Source organism: Chlorocebus sabaeus, chromosome 10, assembly GCF_047675955.1.
Source record: "Chlorocebus sabaeus isolate Y175 chromosome 10, mChlSab1.0.hap1, whole genome shotgun sequence".
Lineage (NCBI taxonomy): Eukaryota > Metazoa > Chordata > Mammalia > Primates > Cercopithecidae > Chlorocebus > Chlorocebus sabaeus.
In genome coordinates this window covers 14,063,903-14,085,424 of record NC_132913.1, presented here as the reverse complement: position 1 = coordinate 14,085,424, position 21,522 = coordinate 14,063,903, and the positions used below count along the sequence as shown (strand labels likewise).

Here is a 21,522-nt window from a genome sequence, read left to right as displayed (position 1 = left end):
TACATCTTAACCAGTTCATTCCTTCACATTTCTGGAAACATAGAAAACATATTTTCCACCACCTTGTGTGTCAGGGTGGGCCGTCTGACCAGGTCTGGAAAATGGAGTGTGAGAGAAATGATGTACTCTTTTCCCACGTTGACCCCATATAAAGCATCTCCCAGGTGTGAGCCTCCCTCTTTACTAGTGACATGTGAGGATGATTTTCCCAGGCTGGAAGCAGTCTGAACCCCCAACCATTCTTCAGGGAGTTCCCCCAGGACAGCCAATGAACCAGAGACATCTGCATTGGAATTCGTGTGAATAAAAATTTTCTGTAAAATATGACACTTTAGCATTGTGGAGTATAAGAGCTAGTAGATTTTTCTTTCTTACCTTAAGCAATACAGAATTTTTTTCATTTGTACAGGAATGATGATGGCCCTCAAAGACAGAGTCTCTGTGAAGAAGAGAACATATTAAGATAATTTCAATTACACAGTAGCTTAAGAAATATTAAGTTGAGTCAATCATATAATCCCTCTAAATCCAATCCTTTTCTTATCCTGCCTTCTTCAACCTCCAAATCCAATCAGCAGTGGAGAAAGCTATTTCTTGTCAGTCTTATGTACCTGCCCAAGCTGTGAGTGAGATGGCAGAGTACTTCAGCAGGGCCATTGGTCTGAGAGCTGTGAAACTGAGTTGGAGTTCCAGTGGTGCACTGACCTGCTGTGGGACCATGAATAAGTGATTTCCCTCTTTATATGATAAGCACAAAGGGACACTTGCCATATCAAGAGTTTGAACTAATTTTAGCTGAGCTCCACTCTGCTCTTTCACATATTTTCACACTCAACTTCTCAAATTCAGAGCTTAAAACCCAGAAGCCTATGAATGTGCAAATGAATTTTATTTGGATTGCATCATGTCTTAAAAATAAATGCATATATACACATATATATACACACGCATACCTATATATATACACACACACACACACACATACATACATACATATAGATATAAAACTCAAGCTTAAGCTTCACCAACAGCATTTACTTTTTCCTATGGCAACAAATAATTGGAGCTTAGTAGCCAGCTGCCCCTTTTAGATGAGGTGTGTGTTTTCTGTTTGAAATAGTTCCCACTACTTCCTAATGTTACACATTGGCCTAATTCTATCCACCTGGCCAGTGTAGATATTGAAGGTTGTGTCAAGGTTAGAGTTTACTTTAATCTTTCTTAAACCTGCCAACACCAGGGATCCAGGAGGAAAGTCAATACTGAGACAGAACTGGGATACAAACTTGGCAAAGCCAGGATTTGCTACCAGCTAAGGGAAACCAATCTTGAGAGCAAGCATCAGGGTCTGCATCTGTCTGACACCCTAGAGAAAGATGATAAGTTGAAACAAAATAATTGTAATAACTCAAACAGTTTCAAATACACTATAGTGTCTTTGCCATATCCTTGATAAGTCAAGCGTCTTAAACTGTTAAGTTCTTCTTACTATGAAAAAGAAATAAAACAAAACCATGGAGACATTAAAAAGATCAGTGGTTGCTAGGGGTTGGGGTAGAAGGAGGGATGACTAGGGGGAGCACAGATGATATTTAATGCAGTGAAAATACTCTGTATGATACTATGGTAGATACATGTCGTTATACATTTGTCCAGGTCCATAGAACGTGCAACAGCAAGTGTAAATCCTAATGTAAATTATGGATTTTGTATGTCTATGGTGTGTCGTTGTAGGTGAATCCGCTGTAACAAATGCATCGTTCTGGGGATAACAGGGGCAGCTCTGCATGTGTGGGTGCAGAGAGTATATCAGAGTATGTAAAACTGATGGGAAACTAAAACTGCTCTAAAAAAATTGTCTTTAACTTTTTAAAAATTGAAAAAAATAAAAGGGCTCATGTAAGAATTAAATGAGATGGTTTTTATGTAAACCATAGGGCCTAGTGCATAACAGACATTCATTAAGTGGTAGCCACCACTATCATCACAATTGGTAAAAGTGATTTGCAAGTATATAGCAATGAAGCTTGACAGGGGAGGAGCTGTGAGATAAAAGTGGGGATCTAGGCTTCATTACTGGTACCTAGGAAGATGCTTTCTATAAGGGAGAGGAAGGTAAATTTGCCAGCTCATACCTAAGTGTGTGCTTAGCACTCATGTACAGGCAACCACCTCTAATCCTCTCTCTTTCAAAATGTCAGGTAAAATGGGTAAAACCGTTGCTCGGTATCTTTCATGCTTTCCCTTGCTTAGTGTCTTTCAGATCACACGCCACTCTTCTGAGAACTTTTCTATTTCAAACTTTATTTCAACTTGTTTTCACCCATATTATAAAATTTGGAACAAGGAGGAGAACCTTAACAAAGAGAATGGTTAACAAAACTAGTATTGACAAAGAACCCACTGTGTGCCCAGCACTGTGCTTGGTACTGTCCTCCTAGGAATACTGCACATTTGATACTCTAAATTCCATTGGACTGAGCATGAAAATCAGATTCAGAAAGATTAAGTGACATTTTTCTGTTTTGCTTTCATAATCACACTTATCAATATGTCAAATCCTTTTTTAAAAAATTCAATTACTGGTTTGCTTTGCTTCCTATTTGTCCTACTCCGACATAAGTTTCACATGAGACAAGATCCTATTGTCTTCAATATTTTATACTCAGTGCCTAAACAGTACTTGGCAACATAAATAATTGTTGAGTGCATGAATTTTTAATTAATGAGCGAATGAAAACTGCCTAGAGATAACTTTGATTCCTGGCATGCCTGCTTCTAAGTCCACACTCGATCTATTTTGACCATGAAGCTGATTGCTCAGAGGCTTCCTGGGTGGTGTAACTGTGCCAGGGGCGGCACAGACATTACAGGCCTCTGGCCTTCCCATCTTCTTTCACTGATTATGAAAAAAGGTGTTTTATCTCTCTCCTTCTTCCAAAAATGCCTCCTTTTGTAAGTTTTAAATACTAATGATATCAGTTGTTTCTATACTATCATCTATTGGCTGGAAATCTTTGTCCATGTGCCGTATGTGAAGTATCAAGAAGAAGATGGCACTAATGCAGAGTCATCTACTGCCTCAGCCAAAAGCCTCTTGGACACTTCATCTGGGAGAAGGAGACATTCACAGGCATGGTTAGCCTGTCCTGAGCATGAATTAGACTTGGAAGAATGACAATTCAGGCTGCTATTCACATCTAGCAGTGCCAGGTCATCTTACCCCTGCAGATTTTACTGGCTCCATTGCAATGGAAGCATTACATTAAAGGTGTTTTCTCATCCATACTCTCATTTTATCCTCAAAGAACTTCGTGCACTAGAGTAAGAGATGTTAGGTCCCACTTTGCAGGTCAGAAAATAAGAGTTCAAGAGCCAAAATGACTTGTCTAAGACCACAAAAAGTTATCAGCAGAGGTAGAGCTCAGACACTTGAATTATGTTTTTAATGAGTCATGCAAAATCTTGGTCTCTACATTCATTCCACATAAATGTGATGAAGCCTTCATACGTTCTGGGTTCCCAGGTAAATATAAGGATGCAGAGCCAAGCAGTTTGGTATGGGGGAGATAGCACAGACATTAGTGTTGTGGAGACCTGGCACTTTAATTCCTAAGCCCATGACCAGAGTCAAATTGAGTAGAATTTCTCAACCTCTATTTTCTCATTTGTAAAATAGTAACACTGATACCCACTGTCTAGCTTGCCGTGAGACTTAAAACAGATAATGTGCATAAAGTATTTTGCATAGTGTTTTCCCTTCCTGCCACCTGTCAACGACAGTCATTTCTTCAAGGAGGTTGCATTTCAGAAACACAGTTTAGGTACATAGCTCAAGGTCTGCCAATAAAGGGCAAATGCCAAAACATATAAGGAAACAAGTATTCTCATGGGTGGCTGTTCTAACATCACTCACAAAGGGGTGGAGATTTTTCTGACGTTCTCCAACTATCCTTAAACATGACTATCAATAATGCTAATGAGGATTTCACCAGCCACCACATTCCATTAAACGTAAAGATTTTATCTTAAAGCAATAATATATTGCTATTGTTAATTCAAGAAAATTATCTTCCTTTTGGACAGAGGATAGCTATTGGGTAGGAGATGGGAACAAGACAGAAAACTACAAAATAAACATAGTCCATGTCATAAAGTACACCAAATACCATACTAAAGTTTCTGATTTTCATTAGACAAGGGAACAAAGAGGAAACCAACAGTTTGAGAAGACAAATGATCCATTCAGTTTAACGAGATATAGACCCAGCCTTCAAGGAAATCCTGGTAACTACAGCATCCATTATGAAAGAACCTACAGATATCTGATCTTCCCGCCCTTGTTTTGGGATTCACAATGATAGAGACAATAAAAAATGCTATTTATCCATGTATCTTTATAATAATATTAATAATAAAATTAATAATGATAAGTTATGTATTGAATGACTGCTATAATGTAGCCACTCTATTGGCCCTTCGAAGTGTTATAGCATTTCACTGTCAGTGACTAAAACTTAGCAAGGCTGTCAGTGTTTTATTCTAATGATGATGATTAAGTGGCTTAAATCCAAGACATACAATCCCAGCTTAGTGGGGTTGCAGCTCTGTTACGTTTTATTGGTCACTGTCAGAGATTTCCAAAACTTTGATGTAATAGGGCAGCATGAGAGAGTCAAAGCACTTTGCACTGGAATTCAACAGAGTGGAGCTCTTGTCCCGCCTTAATTATTGTCAACTCTCTGAATCTTAGTTCCCTCATTTGTAAAAATTAAGACTCATCTGGATGCTCTTCCAAATCCTACTCAGCTTAAACAGTCTGACATTCTGAGAGGAATGGCTGATGCTTTCCTGAAGATCTTAATCCTATGGTAACAGTGGTAGTTATGTCATTTGTTTCCTGGGAACCTGACATAGAGCCCCCGCCAGCTGAGCAGAGAAGCTCTTGGCCCATTCTCTACATTACCCTGCTGGACTTTCCAATTGTGTTAATTGGATGCTTTGAACCAGAGAGACCTGCACCTGGCTTCTCCCATGAGCAAGATCACACATTCTCCAAATAAAATGACAGTGGTTGCCTCTATGTGAGATTGGCTGGTTTTTGTGGATTTGCACCCTCTACTGTGGTCTAATTTTCACATCACTTAGTGCTTGCATGAAAGCGTTTCACTTTTTTAGGAAAAACCATTTCATCTCTCTTCATCCAATATAATTTTTCCCACACTACCATAGATATCATTATCACATCTTTCAGCCTTTACTATCAGACCTTAAAAGTAAGTAAACAGATAAGTACATCATTAATGCAGCTACAGAAGATAAGGATTTAAGTGCAGCACCACTCACTGATACAGAAAGTGAAAAATAAGACTACCTGACACTGGAGAGGGATAACCAAAGTACATCTTTAAGACAGTTGTCAAAGATGAATATTTAAACCCATCAAATTTGTCAAATTTAGATTTTTTCAGAGGGGATGAGTCACCATTTCAATACCCAAGATGAGACCAAGAAGGATTACATTTTAACTCTAGTAAATGAAGTTCAGGGTGGATAGTTATTGAATATGTACTATGTGCCAGGCTTGGTGGTTGTCTTAGTCCATTTGGCTGGTATAACAGGTTACCATAAACTAGGTAACTTAGAAACAGCAGAATTTTATTTTCTACACTCTGGAGGCCAGTAAGTTCAAGATTGAGGTGCCAGCAGATTGGGTGTCTTGTCAGGGCCCTCTTCTTGCTTCATAGAGGGTTTCTTCTCGCTGTGTCCTCAGATAGTGGAAAGAATAAGGCAACTCTTAGGGACCTCTCATACAAGGGCACTAATCCCATTCATGAGGGCTTCACCTCAAGACCTAATTACCTCCAAGGACTTCATCTCCTAATACCAGTACCTTGGAGATTAGGTTTCAATGGATGAATTTGAGGGAGACACAAACATCCAGCCTATAGCAATCATAATCTGTTTACTTGTGCTATTGTATTTAATCCTCACAGCAATTCTGTCAGATAATATTTATGATAACCCCTTTTTTCACAGAAACATGAATTAAGGTGTAGATTAGTTCCGAACTTTTTCTAAGGTCACCAGCCTGAAAAAGGCAGACGCAGAAATTAAACCCCCAATCATCTGACCCATACCTTCGCTTTTACCACAAACCTATAAGCCTGCTGCCTGGAAGCGTTGGAAAATGTGAACCATGTTATGCTTCCTCTGGTTTCTGCTGTTTTTTCAGCATAACATCTTTTTGCAGCTGTGGTTTCTGTCTAAATTCAGTGAACTTTTGCTCTCTTCGGAATAAGTCCTGACTTCATAATGGGTGACAGTGACCCGCTGGAGGAAAAATGACTCCCACAATCGAGCATTTCTTCTGTCTACTACCCCCAGGACTCAGCGTCAGCATTTCCTAAGTTAAATTACACCGCGGACTTCTCTCCATTCCCTGACAGCAGGACAGATAGCCCCAATGTGAGCTTAATTACTTCTGCAGTTATGCGGACACAATTTTGCTGCAAATCATCTTGGGCCAATAAACCAAGGTCTGTCTTTACGCCAAAAGATAATAAAATCTTCCAGAAGAGGAGCAGCTTCCTCCATATAAATAGAACCAGGCTTTCATTGGTTGCAACCAGCCATTTACTTCAGAGCGAGGGGAAGGCACTGTGAAGAATTATTAACAGTTTTTGGAACAAGTACCTTCAGTCAGCATATTTATTTTTTAAGAAGACATTGGAAGAAAACATTTTCATCTGGAGTGTGAAGCGACAGATAACAGCAGAAATCTATGGGAAGCTAGTTACAAATGTATTGCTCTGCTCTGTGTTTGTAAGAGGATGATGAGTGGAGAGTAAAGTATGTAGAGGAGTCATCCTTCAAAAAACAATTGTGTGACTTGCAACCTTAAAGAGTGAAAAGGACTTTTAAGGAAAGTCATATTCTGATATTCCAGCAACACTCGATGGCTCATCATCACCTCCCTTCAGTAACACACTTCTGTGAAGATGAAAGATAGAACAACACAGAGAAGGGATCGTAGTGCGGCTCCCTTTCACAGTTCCCAGAAACACAGTATTTATGGAATCAGATGAGGGGCAGAGCTAAAGCGAAGGTCTCTTTTCTTCAAGGGCTTGAAGAAGAATAGAGTGGTTATCAGGGAACATTTTCCTAGACATTACACCTGAAAGGTCATTATTTCACTTCTCTTTCATCTAAAATTGTGATTTTTCTTAATGGCATATTTGTGGTTGGGGAGCCTGGCAAAGTATTGGAGAGCGAAAAATAGGTTTTATGACTTAGAAGGAATATCAAAAGCCACTAAGCTTTATTTGTAATGTAAAAATAATAATTCAATAATCATGTGTTGATCGTGAACCCCAGGATGCAGAACTCAAAGAGACCCCACACATCATCTAATCCCAGTGGAGCAGGCTCTGTTTCTCAAGTTCTTTACAGCTTGAGAAACAGGGGCTGCTTGGTGGCCCAGCCCTGACCTGGGACCTCTGGGTCAGACAGCACTCTCTAGTCTCACTAAAAAGGTTACTTATATTGGACCTCCATGTTACTTTCATCTCTTTGCCCTAGCAATCCTTCGTAGAGCAATATTTGAAGAAATGCATTCCAGGTGTTTACATCCCCAAGGGACATCCTAGCTCCTTACTATCCTAGTTACCTCCTCTAGTCTCTGTCTGGTTTCTCAGTCTCCATTTTAAAATGTCATGTTATGAATTAGAAACAGACTTAAGAACTAAGGAATACTAGAAAATTAAAAGTTTTATCAAATGAACTCTGCAAAGAAAGAACCGGCATCCTCAGGGTACTTAGGGAGGTTGTTTGGAAGAAGCAGATTTTGAATCACAACGTGCAAGGGAAGTGAACATCAGTGAGTGAAAAACAATCAGGATGGCTTTCCTCATAGAGTGAAAAGGAAGGGGGAAGGGCGGTAGAAAACTGTACTAGCCACAACAGAAAGACAAATGTGAGAGAGGAGAGCGAAGGGGAAAAAAAAAGGCTTAGAAAGGTCCACTGTCTTTATCTTAGCCATTTAAGTTCTGAGACCATCCAGGAATCACCTTTCATTTTGGAGATGCAGAGATGACCTGTTACTTGTAGGCAGTTAAAATTACTTAGGGACACTTTCTAGGAATAGAATTCAGATCTCCTAATTTCAAGTCCAGTGTAAAATGGTCTGAAATTTAAGTTGAAATGATTGCTTAATCCTGTTCTAGTACTAGATTTAGCAATGTGACAACCTGAAACAGAAAATAAATATATTATGTCTAAAGGAAAAGAAGGAAAGAAAGAAAGAAAAGATGATAAAAACCCACAAAATAAAGCAAAGAAGTCTAATAACCCTGGAGGATTTTTTGCCCATAATGACCCTTTTGTGATGCTTCTTTTGAAATATCAAAACAAATTTTCACACGTTTTTTCTATGGCCTCTGTTTCCCTTCCACATCCATGGTGATACTAGGTGGTGTTTACTGAGTCTGGAATTGCCCAGCTTCATTCAACTGGTTTGTGAAGAAAAGTGCCAAAGAGCAGAGCCTGGGCTGCAGTGGAAGCTACAAAACATGAATTTCCTGTTTGGGGAGGCAAACGTCACATTCCACAAGCAGCACAAGGTAGAATTCCCTCAGGAAATCATGGATGTGGTGCAAATGGTAATAAAACAGATTTCTGAGGGTTAGGTAATACATGGGTGCTGGTGAAGACAAGGAAAATTTATTGGAGGTTTAACAGATGTCAGAGGAAGTGGAAAGGCATTCAGGCAGCACTGTAAGTGCAAAACTAAATTGTACATTGTGTGGAATAATGAGGGTGAGTTGAGGAACATCAGAAAATGTGGCAAACTGGGGACCATGGTGGTGGTCTGTGGAAAATGTGAATACTACATCTTCAAAAATGTTTACTTAGTATATAGTACAAGCCAGCCATGCCAGGCACTGTGGTGGGTGCTGGGGAATCACTGGAGAGCAAGATCTATGGACTTTACAATTTAGGAGGCAACGTTTTCCATTACAAAGGCATAACAAAGAGTAAATGTGATGAGAGACCGAACATAAAGAGCTGTGTGAGCATCACAGAAGCGTGTGGCCCAGCCTCAAGAGTAGTCAAGGAAGTCTTTACAAAAGCTGTGATGGTTCAGTTGGACCTAAAGGAAAATTAGGAATTAGGAGAGAAGAGGCGTATTCAGGGTGGAGGAGGGACTAACATGTGCAAATGTACAGAGGCAAAAGATAGCAACCTGGAAGATGTTTCGTGTCATCTGACATGGTGTGAGGGCAGGAAGTTATATGAAAATATGCTGAAAAGGAAGGTGGCAGCTGGTCATGGGCCTTCAACAAACCCATTAAAGGCACCACTTTGGACAGACAACAGCAAACCAATGAGCACCTTGAAAGTCCTGCCTTGATGGTGTTTACAGCACAGTGGAGTGACAGATAAGTCATTAAACATTTACAAAGGCATATGCTAAGTACCATGACAGGGATATGCACAGGCAGAAGACTGACAAAGTAAATCAATTCATGGATTTTTGCCTACAATTTATCCTCACTCATTCACAAATGTATATTAAATTCCTTCTATTATGTTGGGCACTGGGGATATGGAAACATATGAGAATCATTTCCTGTTCTTAAGAAACTCGTATCCTGAGATGACATAAAAGAAAGTCAACATTTATATCCAAGCATGGTAAGTGTCCTGGCAAAGATACTCAGGCACAATGGGAGGAAAGAGAAAGAAAATACACCCATCCTGGGGACAAGAGGAGGCTACAAGGTAGAGACGAAGAGTTGGTCATTTATTAAAGACAAGGTAGGAGTTAGCTCTATGGGTAGGAGCAACCCCTCTGGGCAGACGGACTGGGGCACATGTCTGTCTGTGTGATCCTTCATACCCACAGTGTTGCAATACCTATGGACATGCTCTGTGACATCGCTCATAGCACAACTGCCCTCCATTATGGCCCACCATAATTTCATTTTAATAGACCTCAAATCAGTTCTCTCCTGAGAGTGGACCATATATTCAGCTGGTCTCTCTGGCCATGATTTCACCACTTGTCTTCATGTTTTAATCACACACACTAATAAAACATGAGCCTTTGAAAGATAGTCAGTCATTCAAGGATCAAAGTCACATGGGAGGGTTTGGTTGTCTGCCAAATTAAAGCCTGGCCTTGAATTGCAAGGAAAAGAAAGATTGCCCCTAAGATAAATATTTGGAGTATAGGAGACATGACTAGACTGTGATAAATTTTTAAGTTATGGAATATCGCATTTGAAGCGGCATCTCCTGGGGATATCCTTTTAGTTTGTTTGCCCAAATTAAAAAAATGCATGGGAAAATAATGAGTCTTAAGAACATAATATTAGTAGGAAAATCTCAAGATAAACTTTTGTTCTGAACAAATATTAAGGAAGAGCAAATTGTAAATGGTAAATTTAAAGTCAGAACTTTTGTTCTAACTTTTAATGTCCTAGTTAAGGCATTGGGCTGCAGAGGAAATAAAAAAGTGGTGTTGGCATACTTTTTCTCGTTTTTAATCTTGTGTCAAAAATAGAGGTAAATTTCCACCTGCCTCAGAAATTTTCTGTGATAAGTAGGAAGATCACTAGCTTCAGGATGCCTGGAATTCTGCCTAAATATTCTAACTCTATCTCAGCCTCAAATTTTTCATCTTTTAAAAGGAATCTCATTACAGTAGCATTATTGGCAAGATCAACTTTCTAAGCCTCAGTTTCTTCATCTGCAATGTGAGATAGTGATGCTAATCCAAAGCTGGCAGTTAGTAGTGTAAAGGACAAAATAGAAATAATTGCTACTGGCTGCCCAGGGTGGATTCTCAGAAGGATGCTGAAATAATAATATCCAGGCCCAGAGGAAGAGTTCAGTGATTAATTAATATAGTCAGGCACTAGGCCAGGCTAAATTATCTTTCACTGTAATATCCATTGCCTTCAAAGAGGCACAATTTTTTTTTTTTTTTTTTTTTTTCAGATGAGTCTCGCTGTTTCACCAGGCTGGAGTGCAGTGGCGCGATCTCAGCTGATTGCAACCTCCAACTCCCGGGATCAAGCTATTTTCCTGCCTCAGCCCCCCAGGTAGCTGGGATTACGGGCACATGCCACCATGTGCAGCTAATTTTTGTATTTTTAGTAGAGATGGGGTTTCTCCATGTTGGCCAGCATGGTCTCTATCCCCTGGTCCACCCACTTTGGCCTCCCAAAGTGCTGGGATTACAGGCCTGAGCCACCGCGCCCGGCCAAGACAAAAACTATTAAGGGAGAGAGAAAGGTAAATGAGGGAGCAGAGCATTTAGCACTTTACATCTGAAGTACCTACAGATTCCAGGAGCATATCCATATAATACAGAGTGTCCAAAGGTCCCGGATCTCCAAGGGGTTTTGTGGGTCAAGTAGGGCCATCAAAGAGCAGCTGATACACTCTTCATTTTTACATACTGGTCTTTCAGAGTTGACCATCACTATTTTATATTCAAGGTCAAAGACCTGAGCAAATGTGATGGTACAATTCAAAATAACTTGAAAGCTCTGCATGAAGAATTAAATGTAAGATAATATTGCTGCTTCATTTATCAACAGACCACTTACTCTTATCGTTGCAGGCAATTGTGAAAGAGCCTACAGCACGTTTGACTTAAGTTCTCAAATACCTGAGGAATTTCTCATGGGCACAGGCCTGTATAATCCACTCTTCTGTCTAGTATTGTGCTCAGCATAGAATAATTAATACATTATTTATTCAGTTCATGAATAGATCTTCTAATTTTATATCGGATAAATTTTAACCAAAGATGGGTGAATTTAAACATTGTTCAAATGCTGCATATTCTCCTAACTCTTAGCCCAATTAATTAATATCTAAAACTCTTATTACTCAAAAGTCATCCTAAACTGCCACTTCAAACCTATGGAAATTGCTATTATTTTTTAAATTAAAATTCCAGAAGACAACAAGTGCTAGCAAGGATGAAGAGAATTGGAACACTTGTATATTGCTGGTGGGATACAAAATGGTACAGCAGCTGTGGAGAATAGTTTGGTGGTTCCTCAAAAATTAAAAAATAGAATAAACATATGATTTGGAAATTCTGTTTCTGGGCATATACCCAAAAGAATGAAAAGCAAGGACTCAAACAGATATTTGTACACCAATGTCCATATCAGCATTATTCCCAATAGCTAAGGAGGAATCAACCCAATGTCTATGGGTGCATGAATCAATAAATAAAATGTGTTATACACACACAATGCAATATAATTTAGCCTGAAAAGGGATACATGCGGGCCAGGCGCAGTGGCTCACACCTGTAATCCCAGCAGTTTGGGAGGCCGAGATATGCAGATCACATGAGACCAGCCTGGCCAACATGGTGAATCCCATCTCTACCAAAAACACAAAAATTAGCTGGGCATGGTGGCGTGCGCCTGTAATCCCAGCTACTTGAGAGGCTGAGGCAGAAGAATAGCTTGAATTGGGGAGGCAGAGGTTGCAGTGAGCCAAGATCGTGCCACTGCACTCCAGCCTGGGCAACAGAGCAAGACTCTGTCTAGGAAAAAAAAAAAAAAAAGTACATGCTATAATATACATGAACCTTGAAAACATACAAAGTGCTATAAGTATTTTGTCCTCACATATATAGATACCTACAATAGTCAAATTCATAGATGCAAAAAGTAGAATAGTGGTTATCAAGGGCTGGAAGAAAGAGGACGTGAGAAGGTATGATGCTTAATAGGTACAAGGTTTTTTACGTGAGAAGATATGATGCTTAATAGGTACAAGGTTTCCGTTTGGGAAAATGAAAACGTTCTGGAGATGGATAGTGATAATAGTTGCAAAACGATGTAAATGTACCAAACGCCACTGAATTGCACACTTAAAAATGGTTAAAATGGTAAATTTGATACTATGTATATTTTACCACATTTTTAAAAGCCAAAAGCTAACTCCTATAAGAATAATAGCTTTTTAAAACATTCCTAATAATAGCTTTTAAAAACATTCCTAAATTAATATAATAATATGACACTTCCATCCTCTTCAACAATCTGGTAAGTAATGACTTAAAATCTTCTAGAATAGTTTTTTCAGCACTTTCTCACTCAGTTCTCTAGTATCTCTAGCCATGCTGATTTTTAACTGTGACTAAAATATGGATAAATTGACAACATATAGTAAGAATTGTTCACAGTAGAATAAGGATAAATTGATTTAGTAAAAGAAATTGAAGCTTTAAGCCATTTGGGAGTATTTGCAAAGTTAGGATTATTTACAAACAGAACTGCATATACCTCAATTGTTTCTATATGTATCTCAGTAGCTCCTGCATTGTAATTCTGTGGTGTATAAAAGAGAGCATGCATCAAGGTCGACCTTGAGTTAGCAAGAACATGCTTAACTATTTCAGGACTTATGTATTTTCAGTACTTAAATAATGCTAGAATGCTATGTAATTATAGATCCCCATCCAAGAAAAGAATGGTCATTAAAAATAAAGGTTTAGGATATAAAGACATGAGTTGACTTTATTTAGAAACATGGGTTATAAAGGACCAAGCCCCACTGTCTGATGATACTGAATGAGATTATATTACACTAGATAATAAGCAAATAAAGGTTGGCAAGGCTTCAGAGATGTTTGAGGCAAAGAACAAGGGTAATTTTAATCAACATCATTCTATACATTATCCAATATTTTATTCACAGATTTAAATATACATGACAGGTGATTTGGTTTACTATGATTATTCCTGACTAGTGGTTTAAATCAAGTTGATTTAAACCAAGTTGTTTTAAACTACTAGTCAGGAATAATCACAGTAAAAAAATTTCTTCCTCAGAAAAGTACATTTTTATTATTTGGCATGGCCTTAATACATATTCTTCACAGCTCATATAAGATTTAGAAGTCATGGCTGGGAGCGGTGGCTCATGCCTTAATCTCAACACTTTGGGAGGTCAAGGCGGGCAGATCGCAAGGTCAGGAGCTCCAGACCATCCTGGCCAACATGGTGAAACCCCGTCTCTACTAAAAATACAAAAATTAGCTGTCCATGGTGGCACGCACCTGTAGTCCCAGCTACTTGAGAAGCTAAGGCAGGAGAATCACTTGAACCCAGGAAGTGGAGGTTGCAGTGAACCAAGATCGTGCCACTGCACTCCAGCCTGGGCAACAGAGCAAGGCTCCACCTCTCAAAAAAAAAAAGATTTTAGAAGTTATTACTGAATGTACAGAGTACTCACTTAAAAGTGGTGAATTATTTTCATATGGTTTTTGAAGCATCATCAAAAAATGGATAAATAACTTTGTTGTTTTACTTTTCAAATATAACTGAAGAGGATATTGGCAAAACCATTAGAAAAGGAACCTCCAATTTAACTGGTTAATTAATAATAGTTGTTAATATTACAAAAAACAAAGACTTTTACTGGATTGATTGATTTCCAAATAAATGAAAAAGTACATGTAGACTGGCAATCATTCTGAAGCAACAAAAATATAAGTATAATGTTTTTAAAATCAAGTTATATTTATATAGCATTTTCCCATGAATAGTTTCATGTATGCACACATATACATTTTTATATAGAGACATATTATAATATATATTATATAAAATGATACCTATTGGTTATCACTGTAATGGCAAATGGTAAATTTTAAAAATTTTATTGGCAATGTTAGTGGGAGCAATATAGAATATTTTAAATGTTGAGTTATGCATCTAACTCAGCCTTCCTCTTGTTAATTCATAGACTGAAAAAGAAGGCAAGGCTTTCTTTGCATTTTCAATTTAAAGTATAATAGGGCCAAAGGAGGATAACTTGTAGTCCATACATAAAGAAAAAAACAATGCTGTGGAAGTTAGATCATCTTCATGAATCCAGATAAGAAATAAAATTTGAGTGACTGTCAAGCACCAGAAACTTTCTGTCTACCACTCAGTTAAGCTCAGAGCAGGGCAATGAGATGCATACTACTGTCTCAGTTCTACAGATAAGTAAACTGAGCCTCAAAGGTCTGACTAGCTGTATGTGACCTCACAGCTAGTAAATTACAGGACCTCTGCTCTTCCCACACTGTGAGTATATTTTAGGAGGCGTTAGGATGTAACACAGGACCATGCTACATTTAAAAACATTTAAAAACATTTTCTTATTAAAGTCAATAAGTGCTTGGTAGCAAAAATATACATCAGGAATTATCTCTCTATTATAATACTATTATGAAATTTTAATTTTAATTGAGTTTAAATATGCTAACTTAATTTAAATCTATGAATACATGCTAAATCCAATATATTAATGGAGCACCTTTTATGAGCAAGCATCTGGTACAAAAATATGTGTAGACATAATCCCTTAAAGGACTGACAATTAATTGTGGAAAATAGAAAATGAATTATGACACAGGTACACTGAGTTACATACTATTGCAAAGACATAAACAAAGTTAAGGTATAAAAGGGGGGAAAGTCTTTCATGTAGATTTGTTATTTGGCAAATCAATTATGTGAAAAATAATTGAAGAAAGCTGATATAAGTAAAAATTATGATTTGATGTATTGAATGACTTTGATGTCTATGGCTTGAGGATATAACTTGGCTTATAAAGAAATTCTGAGACGTATGCCTTCAGCCATGAAAATCAATAGGAAGTTCATCTCTACTGAGAATGGGGAAAATACAAACTTGTTTTAACCGAGGTGAGGAATTTTTGATAGATGGGGGGAAGGGCTTTCTGATGCATGAATTTAACATTGGAATGTGGGAAGCTAATCCAGTGCTTTACATTTTTTAAGGTGCTTTTGTGTATCCTATTCCTCACTAGATTTTCTTGCAATGTAGATAGATATGAGAGGTTTTTTTATTCTAGATAAATTAATCAAGGATAAGCTAGTCATCAAGGCTCACATAGCTGCTAAATGATGGAGTTAAAGCTCACATCTCGGATTCCTTAGTTTGTAAATTTTCAAATACAAGTATAAGGTCCAAATACAATTTAAACGTAATTCTGTTTAATTAGGTTAGAGGGTAGAAAATAAGAGAGAAACACAGAATTTTAGTGCTGGAAACTTTAGAAACTGTATTCAGGAGTTGCAAACTAAGTGTCTTAAAGGGTCAGGCGGGTAGGAAGGTAATGTAAAAGTAGATGAAGCTGGTGGTTAACTTCCGTTGCTGAGTTCTATGAAGCAGTCAGTACAATCTAGATTATGCTGCAGTAACAACTTCCAAACCTTAGGGACTTAGACTATGACATGCCCATTGTAGGTCAACAAGAAGAGTGGCTCCATGTCTCCTTACTCCCATATCCAGACTGATGAAATGGTCCCTATTCATAATGCTTACTGTTGCTGCGACAGAGAGAAGGTAATGTAGTGAATGCCACACTGCCTCTTAAGACTACTCAAAAGTGATACACACCCCTGTTCACATTTCATAGGTCAAAATAATTCTCATAACAATGTCTAATTTTAACTAGGAGAAGGGCAGGGGAGCACAGGAAGTGATATCCTACCATGTATTAGAATAGAAGGTAGAGTCAATAATATTCAGTGATGAGGAATTATGATCACAGGCTCCCCTCCTGCTCAACAAATGTTGAGTTCACTCTCCTTTTTAAATACTAAATACATTTTCCTTGTCACTAAGGGATATAGCCCTAGAATCGCACCTGCTCAAAGTATCGAGCTGAAGGGCTGCACCATCTAGGTGATGTGTGGAGTCTCTTGATCTGGAGATCTATGAATGAAAATGTTATCTGCCTCCTCCACACAACCAACATACACTGGTGTAACAGAGGCAGTAAAACTGCAATGAACACTCCTCTTCAGAATGAAGACTAGGAGTTGGACAGCTACATCAGGTTTACAAGTATGCTGAAATCCCACAGGGCAGACATTTGCAAGGACTACCTTCATTAAGGATCGGGACGTCCTTTGATTAGACACTGATTCCGTTCCTTGCAAGGAACCCCTAAGCACCTTGCTCTCTGTGGCCCTTGGGTCTGCTTTCTAGAAGGATCTTCTTCAGTAGTTTTGCCCACATGCAAAACCAGCATTAGAGAATATACTTTCTTTGGGGCTGAGTAGTTTTGTTAGACTACTTCCTGATCACAGAAAGTTTGAGGGCCCAAGGATTAGGTTAGTATTTGTATTATAATTCCAGATTGTTCAGTATATGCTGGAAGTTTCTTTAGTTGTATAACTCTTATGAAAACTCAGCAGGTCCTTTGTCAGAGTTTCCTAGAGAAACAGAGCCAAACAGGATGTATATATAGGGAGAGAAAGTTATTTATTATGAGAAATTAGCCCACAATTATGGAGGCTGAGGAATTCCTGAAATCAACAGTTGGAAAGGTGGACACCCAAGAGAGCTAATGGTATGATTTCAGTCAAAAAGCCAGCAGTCTCAAGACTCAAGAAGAATCCATGATTCACTTCTAGTCTGAAGGTAGGAAAAGAACAATAGTCCTGCTCAAGACAATCAAGCTGGATTGGTTGAGTGGGAGAGAGACTCAGCCCTCTGAGAGGGAGGGTCTGCCTTTTTGTTCTATTTAGGCCTTCAACTGACTGAATGAGCCTTGCCCACATTATGGAGGGCAATCTGCTTTACCCAATCTACTAGTTCAAATGTTAATCTTATCCCAAAACACACTCACAGTCACATCTAGAATCATGTTCAGCTATCTGGGCAATCTGTGGACCAGTAAAGATAACAAATCAAATTAACTGGCATACCAGGCTTATTAATTATATTCTAATTGATATAATTTGGGGTTTCTCTTTGTGATTATACTACACAGATTATGTATAAATGCACGTGTGTATTGTACGTGTGTGTGTTTGCTTTCTCAGCCCTGTGATTCTTACTCTTGTGTTCTTGATTTATTTGTGGGTACCTTAAATGCAATAAGATTCAGTGGATAAGCTGTTCTTGTTGTCTCTTCTATAAGGCCTGTTTTTTCAATTGAGAGATGCACTGGTGATATGACTTGGCTGTGTCCCCACCCAAATCTCAAATTGTAGCTTCCACAATTCCCAAGTGTCATGGGAGGGACTTGGTGGGAGGCAATTGAATCAGGAGGGTGAGTATTTCCCATGCTGTTCTTGTGATAGTGAATAAGTCTCATGAGATCTGGTGGTATTCTAAAGGAGAGTTCCCCTGCACATGCTCTCTCTTTGCCTGCCGCCATGTAAGACATGACATTTTCCTCCTATGCCTCCCATCATGATAGTGTGGTCTTCCCAGCCACATGGAACTGTGAGTCCATTAAACCTCTTTTTCTTTATAAATTACCCAGTCTCAGGTATATCTTTATTAGCAGTGTGAGAACAGACTGATACAGTAAACTGGTACTGGTACAGTGGGGTGCTGCTGTAAAGATACCTGAAAATGTGGAAGAGACTTTGGAACTGGGTAACAGGCAGAGGTTGGAAGAGTTTAGAGGACTCAGAAGAAGACAGGAAGATATGGGAAGATTTGGAACTTCCTAGAGACTTGTTGAATGGCTTTAACCAAAATGCTGATAGTGATTTGGACAATAAGGTCCAGGCTGAGGTGGGCTCAGATGGAGATAACTAACTTTTTGGGAACTGAAGTAAAGGTTACTCTTGCTATACAAAAAGACTGGAAGTATTTTGCCCCTGCCCTAGAGATCTATGGAACTTTGAACTTGAAAGAGATGATTTAAGGCATCTGGTGGAAGAAATTTCTAAGTGGCAAAGTGTTCAAGAGGAAGTAGAGCATAAAAGTTTGGAAAATTTGCAGCCTGACAATGCAATAGAAAAGAAAAACCCATTTTCTGGGGATAAATTCAAGCCTGCTGCAGAAATTTGCATAAGTAATGAGAAACCCAATGTTAATCACCAGCACAATGTGGAAAAAACCTTCAGGGTATGTCAGAGACCTTCACAACAGCCCCTCCCATCACAAGCCTAGGGGCCTAGGAGGAAAAAATGGTTTCATGGACTGGGCCTAGAGCCCCACTGCTGTGTGCAACCTAGACACATGGTGCCCTGTGTCCAGCTTCTCCAGCCATGGCTAAAAGAGGCCAAGGTACAGCTCAAGCCATGGCTCCAGAGAATGCAAGCCCCAAGTCTTGGCAGCTTTAATTTGGTGTTGAGCTGACAGGTGCCCAAAAGTCAGGAATTGAGGTTTAGGAACCTCCATCTAGATTTCAGAGGTTTGATGGAAACCCCTGGATGTCCAAGCAGAAGTTTGCTGCAAGGGCAGGTTCCTAATAGAGAACTTCTGCTAAGCCAGTGCAGAAGGGAAATGTGGAGTTGGAGCCCCCACACAGAGTTCCCACTGGGGAACTGCCTAGTGGATCTGTAAGAACAGGGCCACCATCCTGCAAAACCCAGAATGGGAGATCCACTGACAGCTTGCACCATGTGCCTGGAAAAGACTCATACACTCAACACCAGCCCACAAAAGCAGCCAGAATGGAGACCGTACCCGACAGAGTCACAGGGGCAGAGCTGCCCAGGATTATGGGAACCCAGCTCTTGCATCAGCATGACCTGGATATGAGACATGAAGTCATAGGAGATCATTTTGGAGCTTTAAGATTTGACTGCCCTGCTAGGTTTCAGACTTGCATGGGTCCTGTGGACCTTTTGTTTTGGACAATTTCTCTCATTTGGAAAGGGTTTATTTACCCAATTCCTGTACTCCCTTTTTACCTAGGAAGTAACTAACTTGCTTTTGATTTCACAGGCTCATAGAGAGAAAGGACTTTCTTTGTCTCAGATGAGATTTTGGACTATGAACTTTTGAGTTAATGCTGAAATGAGTTAAGACTTTAGTGGACTGCTGGGAAAGCATAATTGGTCTTAAAATGTGAGGACATGAGATTTGGGAGGATCCAGGGGTGAAATGATATTGTTTGGCTGTGTTCCCACCCAAATCTCGAATTGTAGTTCTCACTATTCCCACATGTCCTGGGAGGGACTTGGTGAGAGGTAATTAAATCATGAGGGAAGGTCTTTCCCATGCGTTCTCTAAAGGTGAATAAGTCTCACAAGATCTGATGATTTTATAAAGAGGAGTTTCCCTGCACACGCTCTCACTGGCCTGCCACCATGTAAGATATGACTTTCCTCCTCCTTTGCCTTCTGCCATGATTGTGAGGCCTCCCTAACCTTGTGGAACTGAGTCCATTAAACCTATTTTTTTTCCAACTTTAAGTTTCAGGATACATATGCAGAACATGCAAGTCTGTTGCATAGGTATGCGTGTGCCATGGTAATCTGCTGCACCTATTGACCCATACTCTAAGTTCCATCCCCTCACCCACCAACCCCCAACAGGCCCTAGTGTGTGTTGTTCCCCTCCCTGTGTCCACGTGTTCCTATTGTTCAACTCCTACTTATGAGTGAGAACATGCCGTGTTTAGTTTTCTGTTCCTGTGTTAGTTTGCTGAGGATGATGGCTTCCAGCTTCAACCATGTCCCTGCAAAGGACATGATCTCATTCTTTTTTATGGCTGCATAGAAATTGAACTCCTTCCTTACACCTTATACAAAAATCAACTCAAGATGGATTAAATATTTAAATTTAAAACCCAAAACCATGAAAACCCTAGAAGAAAATCTAATCTAGGCAATACCATTCAGGACATAGGCATGGGCAAAGACTTCATGACAAAAACGGTGAAAGCAATTGCAACAAAAGCAAAAACTGACAAATGAGATCTAATTAAACTAAAGAGCTTCTGCACAGCGAAAGAAACTATCATCAGAGTGAACAGACAACCCACAGAATGGGAGAAAATTATTGCAATCTACCCATCTGACAAAGGTCTAATATTCAGAATTTACAAAGAACTTAAACCAATTTACAAGAAAAAAACAACCCATAAAATAGTGGGCAAGGGACATGGGCAGACACTTCTCAAAAGAAGATATTTAGGTGGCCAACAAACGTATAAAAAAAAGCTCAACATCACTGATCATTAGAGAAATGCAAACCAAAACCACAATGAGATACCATCTCATGTCAGTCAGAATTGGTGATTATTAAAAAGCCAAGAAAGAATAGATGCTGGCAAGGTTGTGGAGAAATAGGAACATTTTTACACCGTTGGTAGGAACATAAATTAGTTCAGCCATTGTGGAAGACAGTATGGCAATTCCTCAAGGATCTAGAACCCAGCAATAGCATTTGAACCAGCAATCCCCTTACTGGTATACATCCATAGGAATATAAATTATTCTACTATAAAGACACATGCAAACATGTTTATTGCAGCATGATTTACAATAGCAAAGTCATGAAACCAATCCAAATGCCCATCAATGATAGACTGGATTTAAAAAATGTGGTACCTATACACCATGGAATAAACCTCTTTTTCTTTATAAATTACCCAGTCTCTGCTATGTATTTACGAGCAGCGTGAGAATAGATTAATAGAACTGAGTACCACGATGTTTCTCAGAGACGTTTTAATCTAAACACTCTTGATTTGATCTTTGCAATAAAACT

At 39.1% G+C, this 21,522-nt stretch overlaps 1 long non-coding RNA gene across 1 annotated transcript in view; it reads right to left on the bottom strand.

Moving 5' to 3' along the window:
• LOC103216945 (uncharacterized) overlaps positions 1-21,522 on the bottom strand; it is a 535,367-nt gene that overhangs the window by 279,138 nt on the left and 234,707 nt on the right. The window contains exon 5 of the long non-coding RNA XR_005237034.2: positions 376-439. This is a non-coding gene — a long non-coding RNA (uncharacterized lncRNA). The remainder of the gene's footprint in view (positions 1-375; positions 440-21,522) is intronic.